Source organism: Microtus oregoni, unplaced genomic scaffold (assembly GCF_018167655.1).
Source record: "Microtus oregoni isolate MIOR12 unplaced genomic scaffold, Mior012 000008F_ref0000371, whole genome shotgun sequence".
NCBI lineage: Eukaryota > Metazoa > Chordata > Mammalia > Rodentia > Cricetidae > Microtus > Microtus oregoni.
In genome coordinates, this window is record NW_024543067.1 from 16,361,893 (window position 1) to 16,385,876 (window position 23,984).

Here is a 23,984-nt window from a genome sequence, read left to right on the forward strand (position 1 = left end):
TAATTCTGTGCTGAACATCACCAGTCAGCTGCCAACGCCTGGAGGATGCGGGGCTGTTGGCCTCTTTCCCTGGGCTTGCAAAGGCTGCTTCAGGATGGGGGTCTGGAATTTGGAATATTCCTTTGTGTCGAGATTACAAATGCCATGAAATTGAATCATGCGGAGAGGAGGAGGAGGGAGGAATTGCCTCCTGGAGCCACGGGCCTCGGTGCTGCCGCACCAGCACCATAGCTGAGTTTGGAGCAGAATGCCTTTTCATCCCCTGAGGTCTGAGCTTGATCGGGTGAAATATTGCTGGCCTCATCCTAGCCCAGCCATCACTTTCAGCTCCGATTTTGACAGGCATCATGGGCCTAGAAAAAGCTAGAAGGATAAACCAGGCATCTGTTTATTCAAGAGGTGTTTTTTTTTTCACCATGCTGTGCTATTCCCCAGCCCCACTTATAGCAAGAGCACCAACTGCTTCAGAGAAGCAGTGTTTTCAACAGAAAAGGCCAGTGGCCGATCTGCCTTGGTGAGTGCCTCAGGAGGCCCTGAATGCAGGCTTTGAGTGCCTGCCTGGCTAACCATCTCCTGAGCTGCCAGAAGCCAGGTGGATACCATTGTGCTGGGTAGAGTTACAAAACCAAGTGCTCCTGAGTACATGCCAATCCCTTCTTCATGGTACCTACCTGTGGTCACAGGCAATGCAATTTCACAACCATAAAGGTTGGGGCCTGGTAGGAAGCCAAAACTCTTTACTGGGAAACACGTAGAACCTGGGCAGTTAGGTTATACCTAATATTCCAAAACAGGCAACAAAATCTCTATCCAAACCAACCGTCTTAGGGTTTCTATTGCTGTGATAAAACACCATGACCAAAAGCAAGTTAGGGAAGAAGGGTTTTTTTGATTTACACTTCCATACTTCCATATCACTGTTCATCATCAAAAGAGGTCAGGACAGGAACCTGGAGGCAGGAGCTAATGCAGAGGCCATCGAGGAGTGCTGTTCACTCTTCCCTTGGCTTGCTCAGCCTGTTTTCTTATAGAACCCAGGGCCACCAGCCCTCAATGAGCTCAATGCTCAATGTTCTGGGCCCTCCCCTATCAGTAACTAATTAAGAAAATGTTCTAGAAGAGGGAGAGAGAGAGAGAGAGAGAGAAAGAGAGAGAGAGAGAGGAAGGGAAAGGAAGGGGGAAGGGGAAGGGAAGGGGGAAGGGGAAAGGGAAAGAAGAAAGGAAGAAAAGAAGAAAATAGAAAATGCCCTACAGCTAGATCTTATGGAGACATTTTCTCAGTTGAGGTTCTCTCCTTTCCAACAATTTTGTGTCAAGTTGACATAAAACTATACAACACTCCAACCCATCTTGGTACCCCCACAATACTAGCTCTCTAAAATAGCAAGCCTAAAACTCTAATTTCCCCAAAATTCTTTTGGTAACCTCAAAGATAAAGGTCCAGGAGGCAATAGAAGTCAGCCCCTCAATCTTCAGAATGCTAGAAAGACTATATTATTTCCTTAACCGTTCTCAACCGGTTAGGTAGGGACTGCTGGCTATGCCTGGACCCCAGGCCCCCCATATTACATTGGGATTGGAACTAATCAATCATTAAGTTTCATTTCCAACCCAATAGGAGCAACCTAAGCTCATCCTGGGGGACCTCCTAAAGGAAAGGGGCCTGTTTAATGTCACCAAAATACCCCAGCTAGTTCCTGTTGTGCAGATTCCTGTTGCCACACACAGCAGGCTAATTTCAGGAGTGGTGGCAGGCTGTGTCTCCAGGCCCCAGAGCCTACCTGGCTTGCTTGCACGAAGGTTTAACAGAGGGCATACCTTGTAAACTGTTTACGCTGAAGGAGGACCCACTTCTTTAATTCCATGTGCATTTTTTTAAGACAGGGTTTCTCTGTGTGGCCCTGGTCATCCTGAGACTCACTCTGCAGACCAGACTGGCCTCAAACTCACAGAGATCCACCTGCCACTACCTCCCAAATGCTGGGATTAAAGGCGTGTGCCACTGCTCCCCAGCCATCTTCGTGCATATTACACATCAGGTGTTCACCTATAATTAAAGAAAGGACAATGACCAGCTAAATCTAGATTCTGGGCTCCCCCCACACATGACGAGCCATCTCCGTTACATTCCTCTATTGGTGAGGGCTGGGGTCATGGGCTTTGCTGCAGTTGAAACGTTAGCCGTAGTCATGGAGGACAAAACCCTCAGTGCTCAAGTGGACACAGCCCAGGACCATCTAGATAATTTCCCTTCCTGTCGATAGGACCCTGCTTGCTCAACTGTTTACTTCTCTATGAAAAACAGAGGCTAAATTCTGCTAAGCTACTGATGCTCAGGTGACTTTTAACCCCCTGCCCTGGGATGAGTCACACCACCAGGGCCACAGGCCTTAGCGCAACTGACACCAAGATGCAACTAAACCCCAGCGCGCAGGCAACACTACCTACCAGAACTAAAACCAATGCATAAACCTGAGTCAAAGTCCACAGTTCTAGCCAAGTCTCTAAATGTACTAACCTTGTTCCTAGGCTTCTCTAGTTCTGTTTCTGGCTAACTGCTCTTGCCAACTGAGAGTGTCAATGCAGAAAATGCTTTTGTATTTAAAAGCTTAGCCTGAAAAAGGCTTGGGGCTATACTGGGATCCCAAATACCCTGCACAGTCACCAGTTGGCTGATAAGGATTTTCTATTGACTTAAGTGCCTGGGAAGTCTTCTTCTAGATTACCCCACAACAGGGGGCTCTGAAAGACCCACAAAGGATGGACCGACCTCCTCTCTGTATTTCCCAGGAAAGCAGCCTCCCCAAGGAACAAAAAGGCCCTCATGCCAAGGTCTGATAAAGGACTATTCTGTTCCCCATCTTTGTTTGCCTTCAGTGCTTTGATTTCAAAATAGAAAAGATCTGGCAATTCAATGTCCCCGTGGTCCTGCTCCCCTTTCCCCAGCAGAAATAACAGAGCAGACTATCGAATGCGGATCTTTCTTCTTCTTGGTCCTGCAATGCCCCCATTCCTTCACCCTGGCAGTCAATCTAGCAGTGAGTCTCACAACTCTGCTCTCAGAGAGAACTTGTAGCAAGGTCTCAATTCGTCTTGAAATCTGGCTAAAGAATTACTCTCCATCAAGAACAATGGCAATGGGTTTTTGATCCTACTGCACGTACTGGCTTTGTGGGAGCCTAGGCAGTTTGGATGCTCACCTTACTAGACCTGGATGGAGGTGGGTGGTCCTTGGACTTCCCACAGGTCAGGGAACCCTGATTGCTCTTCGAGTTGATGAGGGAGGGGGACTTGATCGGGGGAGGGGGAGGGAAATGGGAGGTGGTGGTGGGGAGGAGGCAGAAATCCTTAATAAATAAATTAAATTAAAAAAAAAAGAATTACTCTCGGCCACCTAAAAGCCCAGACTGCCATTTTATTACGTGTGAGTGAAAGACAATTACCTCAACCTTTCTTCTTACTTCTCCTAACAAGAGTCTCTCACCTAGGTACTAGGGGAAAGAGTTCCTCACAGGTTAATCCCCAGGCATCAAGTTCATCTGTAATTCTACGTTCTTGCCCTTTCTGAGCAATCTGACAAGCCGTTTGTCTGCATGCCCTTTGCAAAGCCATACGCACAGCAAAGGCCTGATAAATGCTGACAGAAATCACTCTCCTTCCGGGCCTCAAGCCAGCTGCTGCCCATTCGCCCTGAACTGAAACAGGAGCAAAGCTCTAGCTGGCCATATTGGTGTTATAGTACATGATCACAGCTGATTGGCTAAAATGAATATATCCCTCCCAAACTTGACCAATTACATTGTCTGTCCTAGAGATCTAGAACCAGCCTTGAAGGATTGATGGGATGGGTTCATATGTGTAGGTTGGAGTGGTAGAGAGTAATGCTCCATCACATAAACAGAGAAGAGAAAGACGGGCTGCAGAGAAAACACATGGACAGACAGAAGCAGATGGCGTGAGGGCCTTCCGTATGCCTCTGGCCTCCCCACTCCAGAGCATCCTAGACAATATCCAACTGCCTGTATTTCCCAGGGAACTTTCTCTGGGGTCTCCTTAAGTAGCCCTCAACTGGTGACTGACATAAATGGTGCAGAAATACCCATCCTTCTTCTCTGCCTGAGAAAGGAAATTCTGAGATATGTTCTTGAACACCGCTCACTGATAAAGGAGAGACACATGATGGCACCTGGAGTCTGGGCAGTCATAACTGAGAAAAGGAATGTGATTAACATTTATGGGTTAAGATGAAGAATGCTACTGAACATCCTGCAATGGTCAGGACAGCCTCAGTGATGAAATTATTCAGCCAAAATGCCAGTGGGGCCAAGGTTGAGAAACTGTCATCGAAATGGAAAAGGAAGAAATGTTTTAAAGTCACAGAGCGCATGGAGGCAGCTTCTAGAGCTTTCCTTTACCAGTTGACTTTGCATCCTTTCTTCCTCCCCTACCGACGTTTGCATTCCAAGAAGAAGCAGACAACTTACACTCGAACCTTTAACTTGAGGTCTGCTGCTAGGGAATAAGGTATTTCCTTTTTGATAAATTTGTGTTTCCCTACTCTAATGTCTCTTAAGATGCAAAGAATTTAGAACAACTCCAAGAGCCTGCTGAATCACTAATCAATGTAATCACTAATCAATGTAACTCACTGTCGGCATCCCATTATTTGTCTGGGTTTCGGCAACGAGGCTCCCACTTTCCAGGAAGACCTTCCGTCTAGGCTACTGGGATCTTTCAATTTTAAAACCAAGATATGGAGATTTCATGGATCAATTCATGGGGCAGGAGCAGGGGTGAGTAGATTCAGGCACTTCCTCTAATCTGATCCCATTATTAAGCATCAGACTGGTAGATGAGAGACTTCCCCTTGAGCCACATGGAGCCCCTCATAGTGAGGAACAATGTGCGTGTGTGTTCGTGCGTGCGTGCGTGCGTGCGTGCGTGTGTGTGTGTGTGTGTGTGTGTGTGACCATACAGGAGAATAAAAATAATTTATTTCTTGCCATAATTCTTTTCCCCGTGTTGTTCTTTGTGTTTTCTTCCACTCCTCTACCCACTTCTCCAGACTAATCATCTCCTATTCCACCGTCTTCCTGTTTGCATGTTCTGTCTTCTCTGCCCCACCATTCCGTATATGATAGTCTCCTCCTATAATATTTATCATACTATTCAAGATCCTGCACACCTTTCTTCCCTACTAAGCATATGGAAATGGCTCGCTCGTGTATTTATGCCACTCTTTAATTTATTCATCCAACAAAATATTAAAAGTTTTGAATAAATAAATGAACTGAAAAATGCATGAAATGCAATGATAAGTGGAATTCTAGCTTTTAGGGGAAAGACTCGGGAAGGAAGTATAAGGTTTATAATTCTGAGCAGAGATAGGCAAACATGGCTATGGCACTTGCTAAGTGAAGGGATAAGCCCAGCCATTAGGGGGCGTGTTCACCTCAGGCTAATGTTTACATATAAATCTGGCCAGTGTGAGCCCACAGCCCCTTCTGTTTTCCGCTGGAACCTGTGGTTCTGTAAGTCTATTTCCCCATTAAAGCTGTATATATTTTTACAATCTATCTGCATTCATTTACACCAATACAGCTAAGACTTTGATGACCCTAGACAATATGCAGTATTGACCACTCTAAAGTTCAGACTCAGGGCTTTCTGTGGAGCAAAGTCATGGGTCACAGAAACATGCACAGCCATGTGACTGAGATCAGCCCCTGAAAATGACAGCACAGAAGGACTGGCGTTTACCTTGTGCTATGCCTGGAATGTTTGTCTTTGTCCAAGTTCACACTGAAATTTAATCACCATTTTAAGTGTTAAGAAATGGGACCTATAAGAAATGATTGGGCCATGAGGTGATTCACCTTCATGTTGAGACTAATAGTCAACACAGTATAGCCTTCTTATTTTTATTTATTTACTTACTTATTTATTTTGATTTTGTGAGACAGGGTTTCTCTGTAGCTTTAGAGCCTGTCCTGCAACTAACTCTTGTAGAGCAGGCAGACCTCGAACTCACAGAGATCCGCCTGTCTCCCAAGTGCTGGGATTAAAAGTGTGCCCCACCACCACCCGGCTGGACTCCTTATTAAAGGGCACAGTGGGACCCTCTTGGCTTCTCTCCCCTTCTCCTCCCCTCTCTTTCTCCTTGCACCTTCTCCTTTCTGTCAGGCTGTCAGGCGGCCAGAAGGCCCTTGCCAGGTGCTGGCATCACGGACCTCACCACCTACAGGACTGTGAGAAAATGAACTTTACAGTCTGTGGCAGGTACGCTATCCGATCCAGACATCACGTTAAAGAGCCAAGAAGGAAAGGTGTAGGCCTCCTTATCCTTGTTAGCCAAAAATATTTTGAAGACCACAAACGAAACATCTTTCACCAAAGGAAGATCACTATAAATCAAAATGTCAAATTAGCAAGTAAACAGAACAAGATTCAGATTAATCAGCATATTCTATGGTGAGATGAGGCCCGAGCATCTCAAAGCTCGTCCTGTTTCTACCGAAGTACTGGCAAAGCAGGACCACAGATTCACACTTGATAGCCGAAAGCTTTATCTGTTTCTCAGGCAGGCCACGTCCCTCCAGCAATTCCTGTCTAAGGATCTGGCCTGAGGAAATCAACAGACACAGAACACAAATCAAGGATGTTCACCGTTGTGTTGTTTTGTGATGGAGAAAATGTGTAACCAAGGAAGCGGAGTAGAGAACAGATAAAGGAACTTTCATAACTTTGAGATGGAAGTCTACATAACTATCAAGATCCTAGTTTATCAGAATACTTAATTACTTGAGGACACTTTTAATGAAATACTGAGTAAAAGGAACATGTCCCAATAATACAACGTATCCCTCGGTGTCTCCATATGCTACTGCAGTGACTTAAGCTCATTCTGGGCTTACTCTGCCCTTAATGCTCGGCATAAACTCGGGCAAGGAGTCAGCCTGTGTGACTTGGCCTCTTTGTTGGTAAAACTGGATTTAAAACAATTTTCACTTCAGAGACGTAATGTCAGGGTGTGTCGTTATGCAGAGGGGACTTTGAAGAGCGTACAACAAACGAGCTTAGGGAAGGACAGCAAGTACTGTTGCTAATGACCTTAACCTGTGATGAAAGAAATGCGTGTGGGTGCATGCATGTGGAGTATACATATATTTAGAAGGTTGCATATACATATGTGTGCAAAAAAATGCGTGTGGGTGCATACATGTTTACTATACATACATTTAGAAGGTCGCATATACATACGTGCGCAAAGGGGGGAAGAAAATCAGACGGGGACTTGAAAGATTAACAAAGATTTTTAAAAAGCTAGGAGGATTGTCCCAACATAATTATGGATGACTTACTTTTTTCTTGGTACTTTCCTCTGTTTTCTGATTTCTTCTCATGAGTATGCATTGGTTTAATAACTAAACTTGGTCCATCCATGGCAAGGATTCTCTGCTCTGAACTGCTTGAAAGAGTGCCACAGGGAGTCTATTAGAGATGAAACTATTAGTCTTGGTATTAGTAAAGCTATATTTACATACATAGATGTGGTTGGGGGAGGGGGGCGGTGAGTGAGTGCGCGTGTGCACTCGGGCCAAAACTCCAGGCTTCCTACCAGCTCAAGGGCAGACAAAGATACTACTGCCCTGAGTTCATAGAGAGAAGCTACCCGGTCTCTCTGCCTTGTCACTTCTGCAGAGTTCTCCAACCTGAAGGGGAGGTAGAGGAAAAAGAGGCCAGCAGGATCCTTCCAGCATGTCTCCCTTCTTTCAGTGGGAAACCTTGCAGACAGCCCCTTCCACCCCTCCCAAACACAGGGATCCAGAATGCATCACGGAAAGTCCACCCTCTCCACAGGTGGAGTCGTGAGATCTAGCGTGATCTAAGATCGCGAGACCTCATAAAAAGACCCCACAAGCCTTCTGTTCAACAAACCCCGACGGAAGGTTCTCTTCACATCTCAGGCAGTGAAAGACGGATGCCAAGGAGAAAAGAGAAGTTCTAGAGTTGCCTCTCAAGCCACTCGGACTTGGGGATCAACCAGTCACAGCTCCACAATCCACAGTGTTTACAGTGCCCAGGAGCGTCTCACCTGATCCGAGTATAAATGCCCTCTCACACGCGCGGGTACACATGGCCTGCGACTTAGCCCTCCGATCACAAGGGGGGAAATATGCTTGTTTGCTCAGAAATATAATGTGCCATGAGTAAGCCCTTGAGGCACTCCACAGCGCAACATCTGGAATTCATCACCAAGGTTATGTTGTGCAAAAAAAACACCGCAAGGGGATCGGCTAAGCTTTACAGCTTGCACAGAAATGGAAGGGGTAAGGCAGAGCAGGTGAAGAGCCCATTTCCAGTTTTATTTTGTCCCCAGACAACTTGCTAGCACTTACTAACAGTGCTAAGGTTAACAAAACTATTTTTAAAAACTTTGAAAAAGCTCAAGATAGCTGTAGATACCGCTCATCCTCACCTTGTGGTCAGGACAGGACTGAGAGTTTCACACCAGCCTGGATTACTTGGTAACTTTAAGGTCAAGCTAAATTATGTAGTAAGGAAGTATATTATAGATAGATGATAGATGATAGATAGATAGATAGATAGATAGATAGACAGACAGATAGATGATAGATAGGTAGATAGAAAGATAGGTAGGCAGATAAAAAGACAGAAAGACTTAGAAGCAAAAAATCTGGGGAAACTTTAAATCCTTGAGAAAAATCCAAGTAGCTCCTAATATATGGCTTTTTAAAAATATGTAAAGTGTGTGTGTATAAATGGTTTCTCCGTGCCTAAATCTGAAACTTGACACTATATAGTAACTTTATTTTATAATAACTATATAATAAAATCATTGCATAATAATTATAGCAGTCTCCTTGGGATAGCTCAGCTTCCTTGTCCTCAGTGGGGCTCACTATACCTAAGAATGCTGAAGTCCTGGGGACCTGTGCAGGCTCCGTCTCATGCCACTGCACCTGGTGAGAGATTTGTAGCCCAGCCAAGCACTGAAGTTGCTTTGGCAGCCAAGAACCTACCTTTTGCTACTCAGGATGGAAAGTCTTGCCTCTACTCTGAAGGAGCCCAGAGCATCAACAGGACACAGGAAGTCTGGAAAGAACCAAGAATAGGACCAGGGAGGCTACAAATCCTGGAACTAATCAATTTATAATCCTGGACTGGATACTTCTTTAATATATTCACTAATTTGTTCAGAACTTCCTACATGTATCCAATGCCATCTTATTGTATGCACCTCGCCCTTCCTTCTCCTAAATCCTCCCAAGTCCACCCCCACTCCCTAGTTTATATTCTTTAAGAGAAAAAGAAAAAAACGTACCGGGTCTAATGTGTTACTGCCCATCAAGACATGGTTGTGGGGTCGCCCACTAGAGTATGGTTGACCTGCCAGAGACCACACACTTAAAATCAACTGGCGCTCCTTCCCCTAACAACCATCAGCTGTCGACAGTGCCACACCTAGGGGTGGGAGCTCACGAGCCCCTCCCCTTCCACGATGAATCGAATGTTGACTGACTTGATCTTGTGATGGTCAGATGCAGGCATCTGCAGCTGCTTTGAGTTCACGAGCGCAGTTTGCCTGTCCTTTTAAATTCTAGCCTTAGCAATCTTCCCACCACTTCTTCCTCGGTGACTCCTGCGGCTGGTGGGGAAGGGAGTGATGTCACTGTCTCACTTATGGCTGAGCACTCCGCAGATGCTCAGTCTCTGCAGTTGACCAGTTATTACTGTCTGTGTTAACTGCCGTCCACTGCACAGACAGGCTTCTCTAAGGAAGACTGGGAGCTGCGAGTACAGAAATATGTATTTAAAGCATTTTGATACTAAATCCATTTATCAAAGTAGCCATAGCGGGTTCATCTCTGGAACCTATATGCTCCCCAACCACGGGTTCTTTGTTAGATTTAGAGTACAAGGAGTCTGGATCCCCCTGTGGAGCAGGCTTTAGGTCCAATCAGAAAACAGCCGATTATACTTGTAATACCCATGCCACTATTGTAGCCGTGGCAAACCTTGTCATGCCTGCCATTACTGCAGCTCACAGGTTCACAGCTGGGTAAGACTACTGATAACTCTTCTTCCCCAGCCGGCTACATAGCATCCTCCCTGTGGTGTAAACGTCAACCAGCAAAGAGGAAGAAATCAGTGCCAGCCTGATTTCTCCATATCCCATGATCATTGTGTGAGGAGTCTCCAGCAACAGGGTCTCACCACCGAACACCATGGGCTTACCATGGCATTCTGGTGCCAGCCCTGAGTTTAAAGCTGAGTTGCTTTGTCTCCAAATCTTAGTCTCTCGGTTTGTGTTCTTTTTTTTTTTTCTTTCAAATGATACCGGTAATCATAATAGTATTAAGCTGATTTCTGGTGGACTAAGTCAATCTGAATTACTAAGGATGGAGCCAAAGATTCAATAGCCTTCAATAAACTCTCCCTTCTCATGTCTTTGATACTACATTCCTTGCAATTGCTATCCCAATTCTCATGCTTGCATTTTAGTAACACCGCCCTGAGAACAACAACATGGGTGCATGTGATTTAGCCATTTGAAGCCTGAGAAGTGCAAAGGCTTTGGGGACCACCTACAGACTCCCAAACTTTTAAAATCTGAAAAAACCTGAAAGTCTAGAATGACTGCTTTCCCAACTTTCCTTTTAGAAATAGACCCTGACCTTCAAACAAAAATGCCTATGGAAGTTCATATAAAATATATGTGACTGAGCTAACATGGTGGCTGTGGTAAAAGGGAAAGGCCGGACATTGGCTGCTAAACCATTCATTCCCATCCATGCAGAGAATGATACCCTTGAATCATAGACACAAGACTCTCCAAGTCACCAAACAACATGGTCAGAAATCCAATGCTCCATGGTATTGCTCTATCTGGTAAAGAGCTGTAGCCTAGTAAGATCAAGTCAGCACTTCAGTGACATTCAGGCAAGAGGAACAGACTCAAGTCTAGCACCCCAGACACTTAGCAAGTGATGATGCCGGTCATTTCTCGATGATGTCACAAACAAGCAGAAGAGAAACCATCTGTGGGGTTCTACCACTTTGGTAGTGAGTTGTGTCTTCTTGTCGTTTTCTAGTACCCACCACCCTCACTTCAACCTTTCAGTGGCATGCTATTTCCCACCCTCCCCTGATCTGGTACCCTAGTCCAAACACCATCCCCACAGCATCCAGCTCCCCACCTGCTGTGTCTCTTCCCTCTCGAAACCTAGCTGCCCTTCCTCGTGCTCCCTCACTATTCTGGGTAGATCAAAATACTGTCCAAACAACCCACAGATATGTGTCTGGAACATTCATCTAGTCCCTAAATAATTCTTTATAAATACGCTTAACAAGGGTCTCCTAGAAATTCTCTTATAAAAATAAATCTGAGGTAAAACTTGATCCCAGCCACATTCTCAGCGTGGGTGCTAAAGAGCTCACAAAGCCCCAGGAGTTGAGATGCCACAGACAGGGGACAGATGCCAGCAGAAAGTCAGCTGTCTTCAGAGGCTGGGCCCCTCGTACGTTACAGTGGACAGCCTTCAACCCATATGCATGCAGGGTTTAAGGATACATGTGGATACAGTGACTCCGCATGTATTTGTATATATCACAAAACACACATGTGCATCATACAATGTGAAAGAAGGCATGGAGGTGGGAGATGAGGGAGGCAACACAGGAGGTGTGGGATGAGAAAGAAAGGAGTGGATTTAGTTTTCTTAAAAAATGCAACCATGTTTAAAAGGAAAAACACAGTCCTCTCCTAGGCTCAAAACTAGTACAACAAAGGGCATTTAATCCAGTGTGAGCTCAATGAGGAAAAGCTCCGAAGACAAGAATGAATCAAACAAGGCCCGTGAAGATGGATGCTGAAAAGAAATCCCACGCCAGGTCAGAACTGAGGATAATAAAGGGTTATTTATTTGGGGGTAGACTCACAGATCACAGTCCTCTGAATGAGTGGGGAACAGGAACCGAATCCAGAAACAGGAAGAGAGTGCTAGCGTGTGCTTTACCTCCGCATTTACGGCAGAAGAGGCCACACCCAAGTGAGCTGGCATCTTAAAGGCTACTGGCTGACGGACTTCCTTCAGCAGGCCCACTCAGCTCAGCTCACTGAAAGCATTCCACTGAACCCTGATTAATCCGCAAGGTAAGCAGGAACTATTTGTTCTGCTTGAGGCGTGTCCTGATACTCAGGGTAATGCCCATCACAGGCTCACAGGCTCGGTGTGTGATAAGCAGCTGCTCTATTTACACATGTCACAACTACCAGCGTGCCCGTGCCAAGAGTGTGAACCACATTTCACCTCCACCACACACACACTCTAACCATTGCCAACAAAGGAAGAAGAAAGATAGAACAGAACCCATAGCCGTGGGGATTGTGGGGGAGGGGCGCAGTTACCATTGTGTATTTCAAATTTGCTAGCATATCTAAGAGGAGAAAAGCTGGGCATCAAATGGTCACCACCCAGAATGTCCCTCTAAACTACCCAATCTTTAGGATGTCTGTCACTTATTCTTCCGAGACTTGTCAAAGTATTATCTTCACACCACTAATAAATACTGTAAAAGTTAAACAAAATACTATAAATTCTGGATCTCATTTTATCTAGATCTACATGATCTGGAAACATTCCGTAAGGGAATCTGTAATGTAAAACAGATATAGAAAAAGTCCCAAGGAAGATCCTGGGGGAAAGCCAAACTATTAATTACATGTTAAACAGAAAGTCTCAAGCCTCAGTTGTCTATGCTGTGAAAACCACAGATGTATTCCAGCAAAGTGAACAGAAATGTCTGAGGTTCTTCGTCTCTGTAACAAAGGCCCCAATTTTAAGGGTTTTATGATGTGGATTTTGTTTAGATTTTCAGGAGAATTTTTCTTGGATTGAAGGGAAGACGGCTGGAGGCTGGAGAGATGACCCTGAAGTAAGAGTGCCTACTGCTCTAGCTGAGGACAAGAACTTGGTTTCCAGCACCCACCTTGGACAGCTCACTGTAATTGAGTTCCAAGGGATCTGGTGGTCCCCTCCGGCTTCCACTGGCACCTGCTCTCACACACACAGACTACAGAGAGACACAGGCATATATACACATGGTTTAAAATCAAATGAAGGAGAAAAAGAGGAGCAGGGAACGTAGCTCAGTGAAAGAGCAATCACTAGCACACGGAGCCCTGAGTTTGGTCCTAGCAATGCAAAAGTAAATTAGATGAAAAATTTTAAGTTTACTGAGATCAAGAACCCAAACTAAACATAAGTAAAGATTATTTGACAAAAATTCCAAATTGAAAATATTTCTGTAAGATTTCCTGCCATCCTGTCAAGAAGCCCTCTTCCCACATGAGATCCACATGATCCCTCAAAATACTTAAATATTTTAAATATAGTTAGTTGTTATTAAAAATAAAAATAAGACAGCACTCACCTAGCGGCATGTGGGTGGCAGATCACACTGGGGAATACCAGCCACGGAGGATGTTACTGTGCCCCACGCACTCTGAATTTCTCAGATGAGATGCTATGGAACAACATCAGTCACACAGGTTGACTGATTGGATGCGGAGTGCTGTGACCTGCACACAGAGGTCACCGTTTGACCCAGTTTGCAAATGGATCATCAAAAGCTCTCGGCCTCCCGTGTAAAATGCAGCAGTTACCTGTACTAGTTCAGCTTTGCATCCTTCCAAAAGCCATAACCACCCCCAGTGACACAGCCCTGCCCAGCACTTACCTGTACCAGCTCAGCTCTGCATCCTTACCTGTACCAGCTCAGCTCTGCATCCTTCCAAAAGCCATAACCACCCCAGTGACACATCCCTGCCCAGCACAGCAGCCCCAAAACAGCTAGCACACCACACTAGGCCGATTTTTAAAGTTGTCTGTGTTTTATTTATGTGTTAAGTTCCCCTGCATCCTCCCTGAAGCTATCAAGTGCTCCTTCCTGAAGCCGGTGTAATCTTGTTTCTCCTTCCACCTTTGCCATCCACCTATGGGCCACTGCCCATCCAGCTTGGGAAGAGCCAGCTGGCTCTTGGGTCCCTGCCTGACAGAAGTCACTGACCCTTTTATTCCGTGCTACCTGGCTGCTTCCTGCCACAAGGAGGGTTTCCCAGAGCAGATGGGGGGCATTTCACACGGGACGAGACATTATTTGTGTTGTAGTTTGCCACCAAGTCTCTTTTTGGCTCTCCCAAGAAGATCTGATAGAGTTTCTCTGGACAAGCAGGAAGGATGTGAACCTGGTAGAGTTTGTAGTCAGCTGCTTCATAAGGCTATTGATCGTACCACTGATAAGTTTTATTTTGTAGGCATGTGTGTGTGTCTGTGTGTGTGTGCGTGAGTGTGTGTGCATGCATTATTCAGGATTGTACCCAGGACCTTGGTATATGCCATGCAAATACTCAACCACGAGCTGTGTGACCAGGTAATTTTTGTAGTAATAAGGGCGGCGGGGCTGCGTCCCCAACACCCCAGCCGCCTGCTTGGCTAGCTTTTGCCCCGAAATAACAACACACAAACTGTATTCATTTAATCACTGCTTGGCCCATTTCTATCTAGGCTAATTCTCACATATTAATTTAGCCCATTTCTAATCATCTGTGTAGCGCCCTTAGGTGCGCTTACCGGGAAGATTCCAGCCTCTGTCCATCCTAGGTCGGAGCTTCATAGTGTGCGTCTGCCTGGGAGCTGGGGCGTGGCGTCTCTCTGAGGCATCTGCTCCCGAGAGGAGAGATGTCGAGTCTGAGCTCACTTCCTGTTCCTCCCAGCGTTCTGTTCTGTTTACTCCTCCCACCTATCTTCTAACCAATAAAATGGGCCAAGACAGTTCCTTTATTAGCCAATGACCTTCCTCCATCAAATTTTAAATACCCATTTTTCCAAAAACGTATATTTGCTTAATATTGGTGTTTTTGTATTTAGTCCACAGTTAAGTATAGCAGTAAAACAAGAATCCATTAATGCATGAAATATTTCTGAAAATTGTCTCCAGACCGTTACAACTTGTCACATAGAGGCTGTGAAAGCATAGGCAAAATCCAAATAATTGCTTTCATATCAGAGTTGCTTTTTAAAAGAATCAATCACATCTTGAGTCATAATAAAAAACTGACGAACTTGCAAATTGTACATTCAAAGAAATTGCAGGGCTAGAGAGATGGCTTAGAGGTTAAGAGCACTGGCTACTCTTCGAGAGGTCCTGAGTTCAATTCCCAGCAACCACATGGTGGCTCACAACCATCTATGATGAAATCTGGTGCCCTCTTCTGGCCTGCAGGCATACATGCAGGCAGATGCTGTATACATAATAAATAAATAAATCTTAAAAAAAAGAAATTGCATAAAGTTTTATCAGTTATCTATGAGCTTGCAGACCTATTTTTACATACATGTGTGTGCACATACACAGAGAAAGGCGGTTAGAGAGAGAGAAGGAAATGGCATTGTCACCAAAGATCAGCTTATAATACACAACCCAGCAAACTAGACAAAACTTCCCATTCTGCATTTGGCTCTGCCGTCAGAGCCACAGTCTACAGATTTAATTTCCAGCTACAGGCTTCCCCACCCACCACAGAGAAAAAGAAACAAAATGATCAGCTCTTAATTTAATAGTCAGGATTATATAAAGTCTTTAATTTCATGTCAGCAAGATGATAAAGTACGTATAAGCACATTTTACATAACATGTAAATGAACTATAATAGAAATACTAATCCAGACTGCTCAAATATGTAAGTAAATAAGGCATAGAAGTAAAAAGTAAATGTAAATGCTTTTATTTTAAGCATAAATGCATATAAGATTAAAGATTTGTATAAATAAAGTAATAAAGACTATGTAGGCAAAAGGGGCAAACTTAAAAGCATATAAGTACATATACTTAGAAAATGACAGAGTAATAATGTAAATAAAGAATATAAGGAAGGCATATGAGCTTACAAGTATAAATATATAAACACATATACATGTTTAAAACATTTCATTGTGGAGTTAGAGAGATGGTTGGGCAGTAAAGAGCATGGCTGCCCTTGCAGACAGAAGGTCCAGGTTTGGCTCCCAGTACCACAGGGTGGCTCCAGTTCCAGGGCATCTGATGCCCTCTTCTGGCTTCTGCTGGCACCAGGCAAGAACATGGCGCACAAACATAGACATAGATGAACCCTCACACATAAAAGGAAAAACAAAGGGGGGGCGGTATTTTCAAAATTAGTTCTTCAGTGTTAGGGACTGCAGTCCACCAGACCCTGAATTTCTTGTAAACAACTTGTTTTCCTCTGCTCCGAGCAGCTGCAGGCTGCACGAGACCCTGACGGTGGGGTAGTGGATTCTAATGGGTCTGCAGCTGAAAGATCCCGAGAGCTGGGGCAGGGCCAGAGCCCTATATAAGCTGCCCCTGAGCACAATAAAGTTTGTGTTTTTGGCATTCTTGTATCAAGGATGACCCGTGTCCCTGTGTCTTCCTCCATCTGTGTGCCTTTGCGTTTTCAAACTTCTGCCTAGTTCCCATAGCACACACAGAGCGTGCAGAACACAGGAACTATACACTTCTATTTAGATCTAGTGTTTAGACTCAGAATTTAGGTGTTTGTGGAAAGTGCATCAATTCCTCAGTAAAGCCAGGAAGTCAGAGGCTGACACACACCCCTCTACCAATAAACTCACCTCCTGCCCTACACACGTCTTAAATGCATAGCCAGTTCAAACAGAATGTTCTTGCAAATGGCCCCTTCTAATTGCACGGTCTTTTTATTTATTCGTTTGTCTATTGATTTGGTATAGATTTAGTGCTAATAAAAAATCTGACATGAAATAAAACCTCACCTATGAAGGGGTTTTGTGCTTCACTCAACTTCTGTAGAAAGGAAAACATTGAAAATGCATAAAAGCAAACAGTCTTTAAGGAGACAAGACTGCAGTATTTCCAGTTTGGCCTCAGTTTCCAGGGGATCCAATAGCACTGGAGAGGCAGCAAGGACTCCTGAAATCCCCAGCTGGTGTTCTGTACGTTTCTGTGGAATAACCATGGGAAATCCATTTCCCCGCAGAAGGGTCCCGATGTTCATGACTTCTGAGTTTCAAATCAACCTGGAACCTTTAGGGTTTTAACTTTACTTGTGCTCAGCGATACATGGCTTCCTGTTTATAAGAGAAAGAAAAGCCCTTAAAAAGCTTATTTGAAAAACTCCAAAAGCTTCCTGAACCACGAATCCCTCTCACAAAACAACATTTTGATGAGCTGAGGATAAAGAAATCTGAAACGTATGATTAAATTTCCAATAAAATGCACATGGGTTTAAAAACTGTGAGGAACTGTCTCTGGGGGACATGCTGTAAGCTTTGCTTACCCCCATAGCACCTGAGAAGTACCTCAGTGACTTCAAACGGTCACCAGGTGGGTCACCAGCACTCAAACACCCCTTCCCAGGTTTCAGATGCCGTGCCGTCCTTCTTAGAGAGCTATCCCTCACCCTACGGCCTTGCCACAGAAACAGGTGCCAGCAGGGCCATCATCTGGCCAATGGCTATTCTCTCCTCAGCCTGCACCCTGAACCCTAGGTAGCCCACTCCCTTCACAGGGAATGGGTCCAGACCAGGATGCACTAATGCCAGGACTGTCCTGAGAGAGTTGACTGCTCCTAACTGCTCAGAAGATGGAAGTCTTGTTTATCAACGAAACACAGGAAGCAGGGGGAACAGGAGGTAAGGATCCGAAATGTCCTCATTTTCCTAAAGCACCTGTTCCCGACGACACCCCCTCTTCTCTTCTGTATATGCAGAGAGGCCTCAAGGAGTTTCCAAAAGTTACCATTGGTGGTCCCAATGGTAACAGCCTGCAAGTGTGCAAGGGAAGGAGGCTTCCCAGCACTGCCATCTTTGATCTGCGCACCCTTCCTACTCTATAGACAAGGAGTGTGAGACCCAGGGAAACTGAGATGATTCCCAGGCATAGTAGCTGGTACTCCTCCCCTAAGCCTGTATCCAGAGCTACCATCGTCACGCCAGGCTTGCTGTTCCTCTCTCGCAAGGTCCTTGTGTGGCTATTCTGAATGATAAGACGAGAATTGTCTGCTAGACGCATGTAAACTTCCCCAGTTGTCTGCAGCAAAGACATGAACAAAACCTAAGGAGTCCGTGTAATGCAGCAACACACCTGGAGATCCTTTTTGACCTGGGAAGTTAGGGGGTAAATTATCAGATACAATAGCAATTCTCTTTCACAGTTAAGTCCAATGTCATAAATAGAGGTTACTTTTCAACAACTTGGACCCTGAACCATGCCAGGCATCACAGAAGAATGAGAGTCGCTACACACAAACACACACACACACACACACAAAAAAAAAAAAAAACAAAAAAAAAAACAAAAAAAAAAACAAAAAAAAAAACAAAGCCTCACATCTGAGCTTTCAAAATAGTAACGCTTGTATCTGTCTTCTCACACACAGCTTGAAAGGACGCATGCTTGCTTTAGGAGGCAAGAGGAAAGTTACCCACTTCTTGTTCGGGAAAGGGCTCTGCAGCGCCCTCTGGAGTTCAGAATAGAGAACAGAGCCCAAGTTGCTGATGCCGGAAAGCCTAGGAGGGCTAAGACATTTCTAAGTAGTCTCTGTAGCTCTTGCCTTGCAGGTTAGAGCCCTTAACAAAGAGGGGTTTCCCTTTTCAAGTAACTATTTACAAAGTTGCTTGAACTTAGGTAAAATAATCCCATTTCATTTTCAAAGTCTCTAGAAATAGCTACAAACACCTTTCTCCCTGCCCCGGGGCTTAGGATGCTAACCATGCATTGGCTTTACTATTTATGACTATATAATGCACCATTCCAATTATTAGTGACAAAAACATTAATCGTTTCTCATCTGTCCTGATTATGACTGAGCTGAGAAGGTCTCCTCGCCCTCATAATTCCGGCTGGAGGCCACGTGAGCGGTGGTGATCCGGGCCCCACGTGAGTGGTGTTGACCCGGGGGCCCACGTGAGCAGAACTGGCAATGTCACATGGCTGGCACTTGGGTTGTCTTTTGACCAGACTGCCCACCTTGGCATCTTGTGGCCACTGCATTCCGAACAGAGGTGTCCTGAGAGCAAACATTCCAAGGAAGGGGCCAGACAAGGCTGGCCTAGGGCAAGCACCCCCTCTCTGGCATTCTGTCCATTGGCCCATCTGTAGGACCGATGCAGATCAAAGGGTATAGAGACAGAAAGCCACCTCTTAGGATGAGGGATAACCAAGGACGTGCGGCACCGTTAGTCCACACAGAGAGACCTTCTTGTCACCCACATTTTCTCACACTTACAGAAGGGGAGAGTCATACTAGTGACGATATGTTAGTTCTACACAAAGCCATCACTGTGGGTGTGGCTCCTTTCCTGAGGGGGGGTCTATAGGAAGAAGAGTTTGTCACTTACCAAAAGCATAGCGCCAATCTGTCACCCCTTCCCATACCCATGCACTTTGTCAAGTGATTTGGCAACACTCTCCACTCCAGTTCTGGGCTTGTCCGCTTGATTACCTTGGCCAGTGAGTTGCTGGTAAACTGTGTGGTACTAAGACTTTAAAGAACTTCACCCATAAAGCTGCCCTTCCCTCTTGCGGCTCTGCCAACCTCACATCTGACCCTACCTGGCTCACTTGATAGAAGACGTAAGATTCATGGCACAAGCATTTCCCCCATCTCAAATCATGACTACCCCACTAACCAAACAGGTTAGAGAAAGCCCTGCCAATAGTGCCTTCTCGACTGCACACAGCTAACTTCACAGTGAACAACACATATTAAATATGCTGTATATGTTATATGATTGTTTCTGAGCATAATTTTAGCAATAGGTAATCAATGGAGAAAGAATAATGGGCTTGGGGGTGTTGCGAATGGTTGAGGTAGTGTCACAAAAAGAGACAATCAAATGACATATTTTTATCATTCGCCCTAGGTCAGTCTAACTGTCACTGTGTGGGGCTTTTAAACATCCTATTGCTTGGACGATAGGTATTGCAATGACTCAAGAAGTGTCTCATTTGCAGCAGGGGATCATTTGGTACCAAGAGAATGGGATTATACACAGCTTGCGGTGACAGGAAAATGCAAAACAGTAAAAGCCTCATTTGGTTCTGCTGGAATCAGTCACTTCAAGGGCACTTGGGGCTGGGGCTGAGTGCAGCTCAGCAGAGCCCAGAGCGAAATGACAAATAGGACCACAAGGGGGGAACTCTGGCCCTTGGCTACGGTTCGTTAACAAGATTGAGGGTTCCCCTTGAAAACCCGGGCAGCAGCTTTGAGAATCTTTCCAGGAATCCCTTCTGAGTTTAACAGGCAGGTGTAAAGCCTCCTTTTGTCTGGTTTTGCAAGGTTTTAAACATTGAGCTTGTTTATTTTCTTTGCAATAAATTACAAGCACAATGTGTGTGCATATAATATATGCGTATAAGTCTATTACCATATACACATCTGTGTGTCTAAACACACATCCATCTCAATCCATGTGAGTATTCTCGAGTAAGTCCTACAGGAGCTATAACAAATAACGTAGAATGCATGAAGCCCTTAAAAAGGTAATAGTCCATGATTCACATTGTCCATGACAGCCACGCAGAAATTACGGCCTCCTTGCAGGTGCAGCTCTGCAGACACTGCTGTCTTCTCTGTCCAGCAACCGCCTCTGTTATCACGACGACCGCAAACTGTCTTCTTAGGCAAGGCACTGCTATGAGCTTATGCAATCCGGTTCTAGCAAAAGGTTTCCAGCCGTGGACGGCTTTTCTCCTTACAGATATGCCCCCAAAATGTGTAACGCTGTGATGTATAAGAAAATTACAGTGAGCCATAAATTTGGGAACAATAAAACAAATTGAATTCTCATGGTAACACGAAATGACTGCCTTTTAGCCCTCTCGCTTTCATCTGAAATCCGTCACGAAGTAGAGTATGTGGACAGTCACACCAGCGAACAAATGGCCAGGAACCCGGTGATAGAAGGGAGTTTCTCAGGCACATCAGATGTGTTCTGTCTGATACACGGTGCTCAAGGTCACATCAAAATGTGATAGGAAGGCGCTACAGAGACAAATCACTAGCAGAGCTATAGTGAGAAGGTGGTGCTAACTTCTTTTCAAATACCTAGAAACACTTACTATGGACCTCCAAACGCGTATCCTGAACTCTGTGACAGCTAGATTCATACACTTTGATTGCGGGTCCTGTTTTGTAGCCTCTGGATAACACCTGAACATTTTAACTTCGAAACACCTTTGCGAGCAGACTTTCCCCACAAATGAACAAACTGAGGCAGATGCAGAACTTTGGGTGTTGTATGAAGTGCTCAAGGGGAGGGAAGGGGAAGATGGTGCACTTCTAAAGACTTAGCTTTACGTTGGCCTCAGAGGAGAGCCTGGCTCTCTGGGGACCACGTAAATGCAGAGGATTATGGAGGGCCGTGCTGGACTTGGTCCAGGGTGCTGACGGTGGCATGGGAGTGGCATGAGGACATGGTGAAGGAGGACAGTTTGGAGATGAGGCTCAGGTGAGTCGTGGAGGCATTTAGTACAGAATGGGAGCTGGGAAGTAGCAAAGATTGATTAAAATGTGGGTCTTCTCCTCACCAACCAGACCTCTCTACAGGAAGGTTGTTTCTAGAACATTCTACAAAGGGGAGAAAGGTCTTGTGCTGAGAAAAGAAAAGAATACCACCAGGCAACCTGTACAGAGAGGAAAACCACCTCCTCATCTCCAAACTGTCCTCCACCATCTCCTCATGCCACTCCCATGCCACCGTCAGCATCCTGGACCAAGTCCAGCACTGCCCTCCATAATCCCACAGTCACTGTGGGAGACTGGAGCCCAGCCTTCAGGTCTGCCTGAAGGTGCTACACCTGCGCTCAGTGCCATCCTTACTGGTAAAGTATTTCCAACTCTTACAAAGAACTTGGAGTTGGGTTTGGACAAACCTAAAAGACATTTTGCCGTGAGCTTTTTTCCCATAATTTTAAACCTAAATGTATTTTATGAGAAATTTAATCCATATGTTTCTGATTAATTTGTAAGAGCTATTTGATGTCAGAGGGCCTTTTAAGTTTTTATAAGTCTTTTAAGGACTTTCACTTGGAGATGCTTTGCCAGCAGAAAATGAACTGAGATTCCCCCTATCATTTAAGTTCAGTCCCAACGGCAGCAACACTGGAATCTCCCCCTTGCTCCTCTACACAGATCATCTACAGCTGCCCCAGATGTAATGAACTCATCACTTGTTCCTTCACGCAAGGCTCCCAGTGAGATATTTCTTATCACAGGAATGGAATGGTATTGGAGTTTCATTGCCAAACATGTAACTCACATTTTAGCCTGTGTCTACCAGAAAGAGCCTTGCAGTCTGAGCTGGGTGGCTAATCTACTAGCATATACAATCCTCACAGACAGGTTAAAGCTTTTGTCCTCACCATTTAAGATGATTTTTTCACTGACCATCTGGCTTCTGCCCCCAGCTTTGTAACTTACTAGCTATCTGATCCTAAACAAACCATTTGAGTCCCTTAACTACAAAATAAAAAATATGATTTATAACCATTTTGAAAATTAAATATATACTATCTATCAATGGTTTGAAATACGGTAGATAGTAGTTCCTGAAGTTCAATCTGTGGGTGGGAGGAAGAGGCATCAGAGAGCTAGAAGGACAGAGAGGAGAGAATAACATCTTTGCTTTTGTCTTGCATAGAACATTGATATCCAAATTTCTGGACCTATCTCCAAAAGTCTGTCTCTGCCTATCTGGAGGAGGTCCTAGAATACACATTTTTTTATAAGATTCTTGGGTGATATACAGTGCCTGAGGACCACTTTGAAAAATGACAGTTTATGTAATACGAGGGAAAAGAAGGGAATAAAATGTATTCCAGACTGCAATGAGATGGTGGTGGTGGTAGCAGTCTGAAGATGCTGCCAAGTCAGACACAAGGAGACCAGGAAGCACCAGGCGGAAACAATGTACAACAGTCTGGACACATGATGGTTCTCTTTCTCAAAAGAGAATATCAGGCATATACAAGTAAATCATGGACATAGTCTCACTGATGGACAAAGTAGGTCCAATCCCTTGTACACAGCTGGATGTCAACTGTTGCCACCATTATGAAAAACAATGTGGAGATTCCTAAAGAAATTAAGACTGCAACTACAACGTGACCCGGCCATTCCTCTCTTGGTGTCACACCTAAAGAAAAGACAACACCCACCTCTGAGAGACAACCATGACCTCCAGCCCTCACTGGGGCTCTCTACACAGTAGTCATACCACAGACACAAGGGTCTGTGTGTGTAGGGATATCATTCAGTCTTTGGAAAGGATGAGATACAACATAGACAACCTAGGGGACATTAACAATCAAAATAAGGCAGATGGAAAGAAAAGGACTTTATCCAAACAGAATCTGGAAGAAGAAAAAGAAAACCCATAAATACACAGACAGAAAGTCAGCTCTGCCTGTGGCCCTGGCCACAGGCTCTTTAACCGCCTGGCTTCCTAGTTGCTCTCCCATGCTCCTCTGCTTACTCCCACCAGTCACTTGGAGCAACTGCTCCTTCTGACTGGGTTCCAGCCCTTCACATTCCTCAAAGAGCAAGGGTCAGCCATGGGCCAAGGAGAATCAGGAATATTCAAACAGGACAGAGACATTGCTTCTGCCCTGATGTCAACTGCTGGGGCGCAGCATAAAGCCCTGACAGTCACATACGAGAGGTCACATGACAGAATGTGGGCGTTTTAAAGGGAAGGTGATAATTATGAAAGTGTGTATTGCGCAGGCACATGTGGCTGATCACAAAGGACGAGCAGAAATGTAAAGAGGCCATGGCCAAACTCTGTAGAAATCAGGAGGCAAGGGAAGGGGAAGAGGCTGTTGGCTGAAGGAGTTCCCACAGGAAGGTGAGTGAGTCCTGCCGAGTCTCACGGTGGATG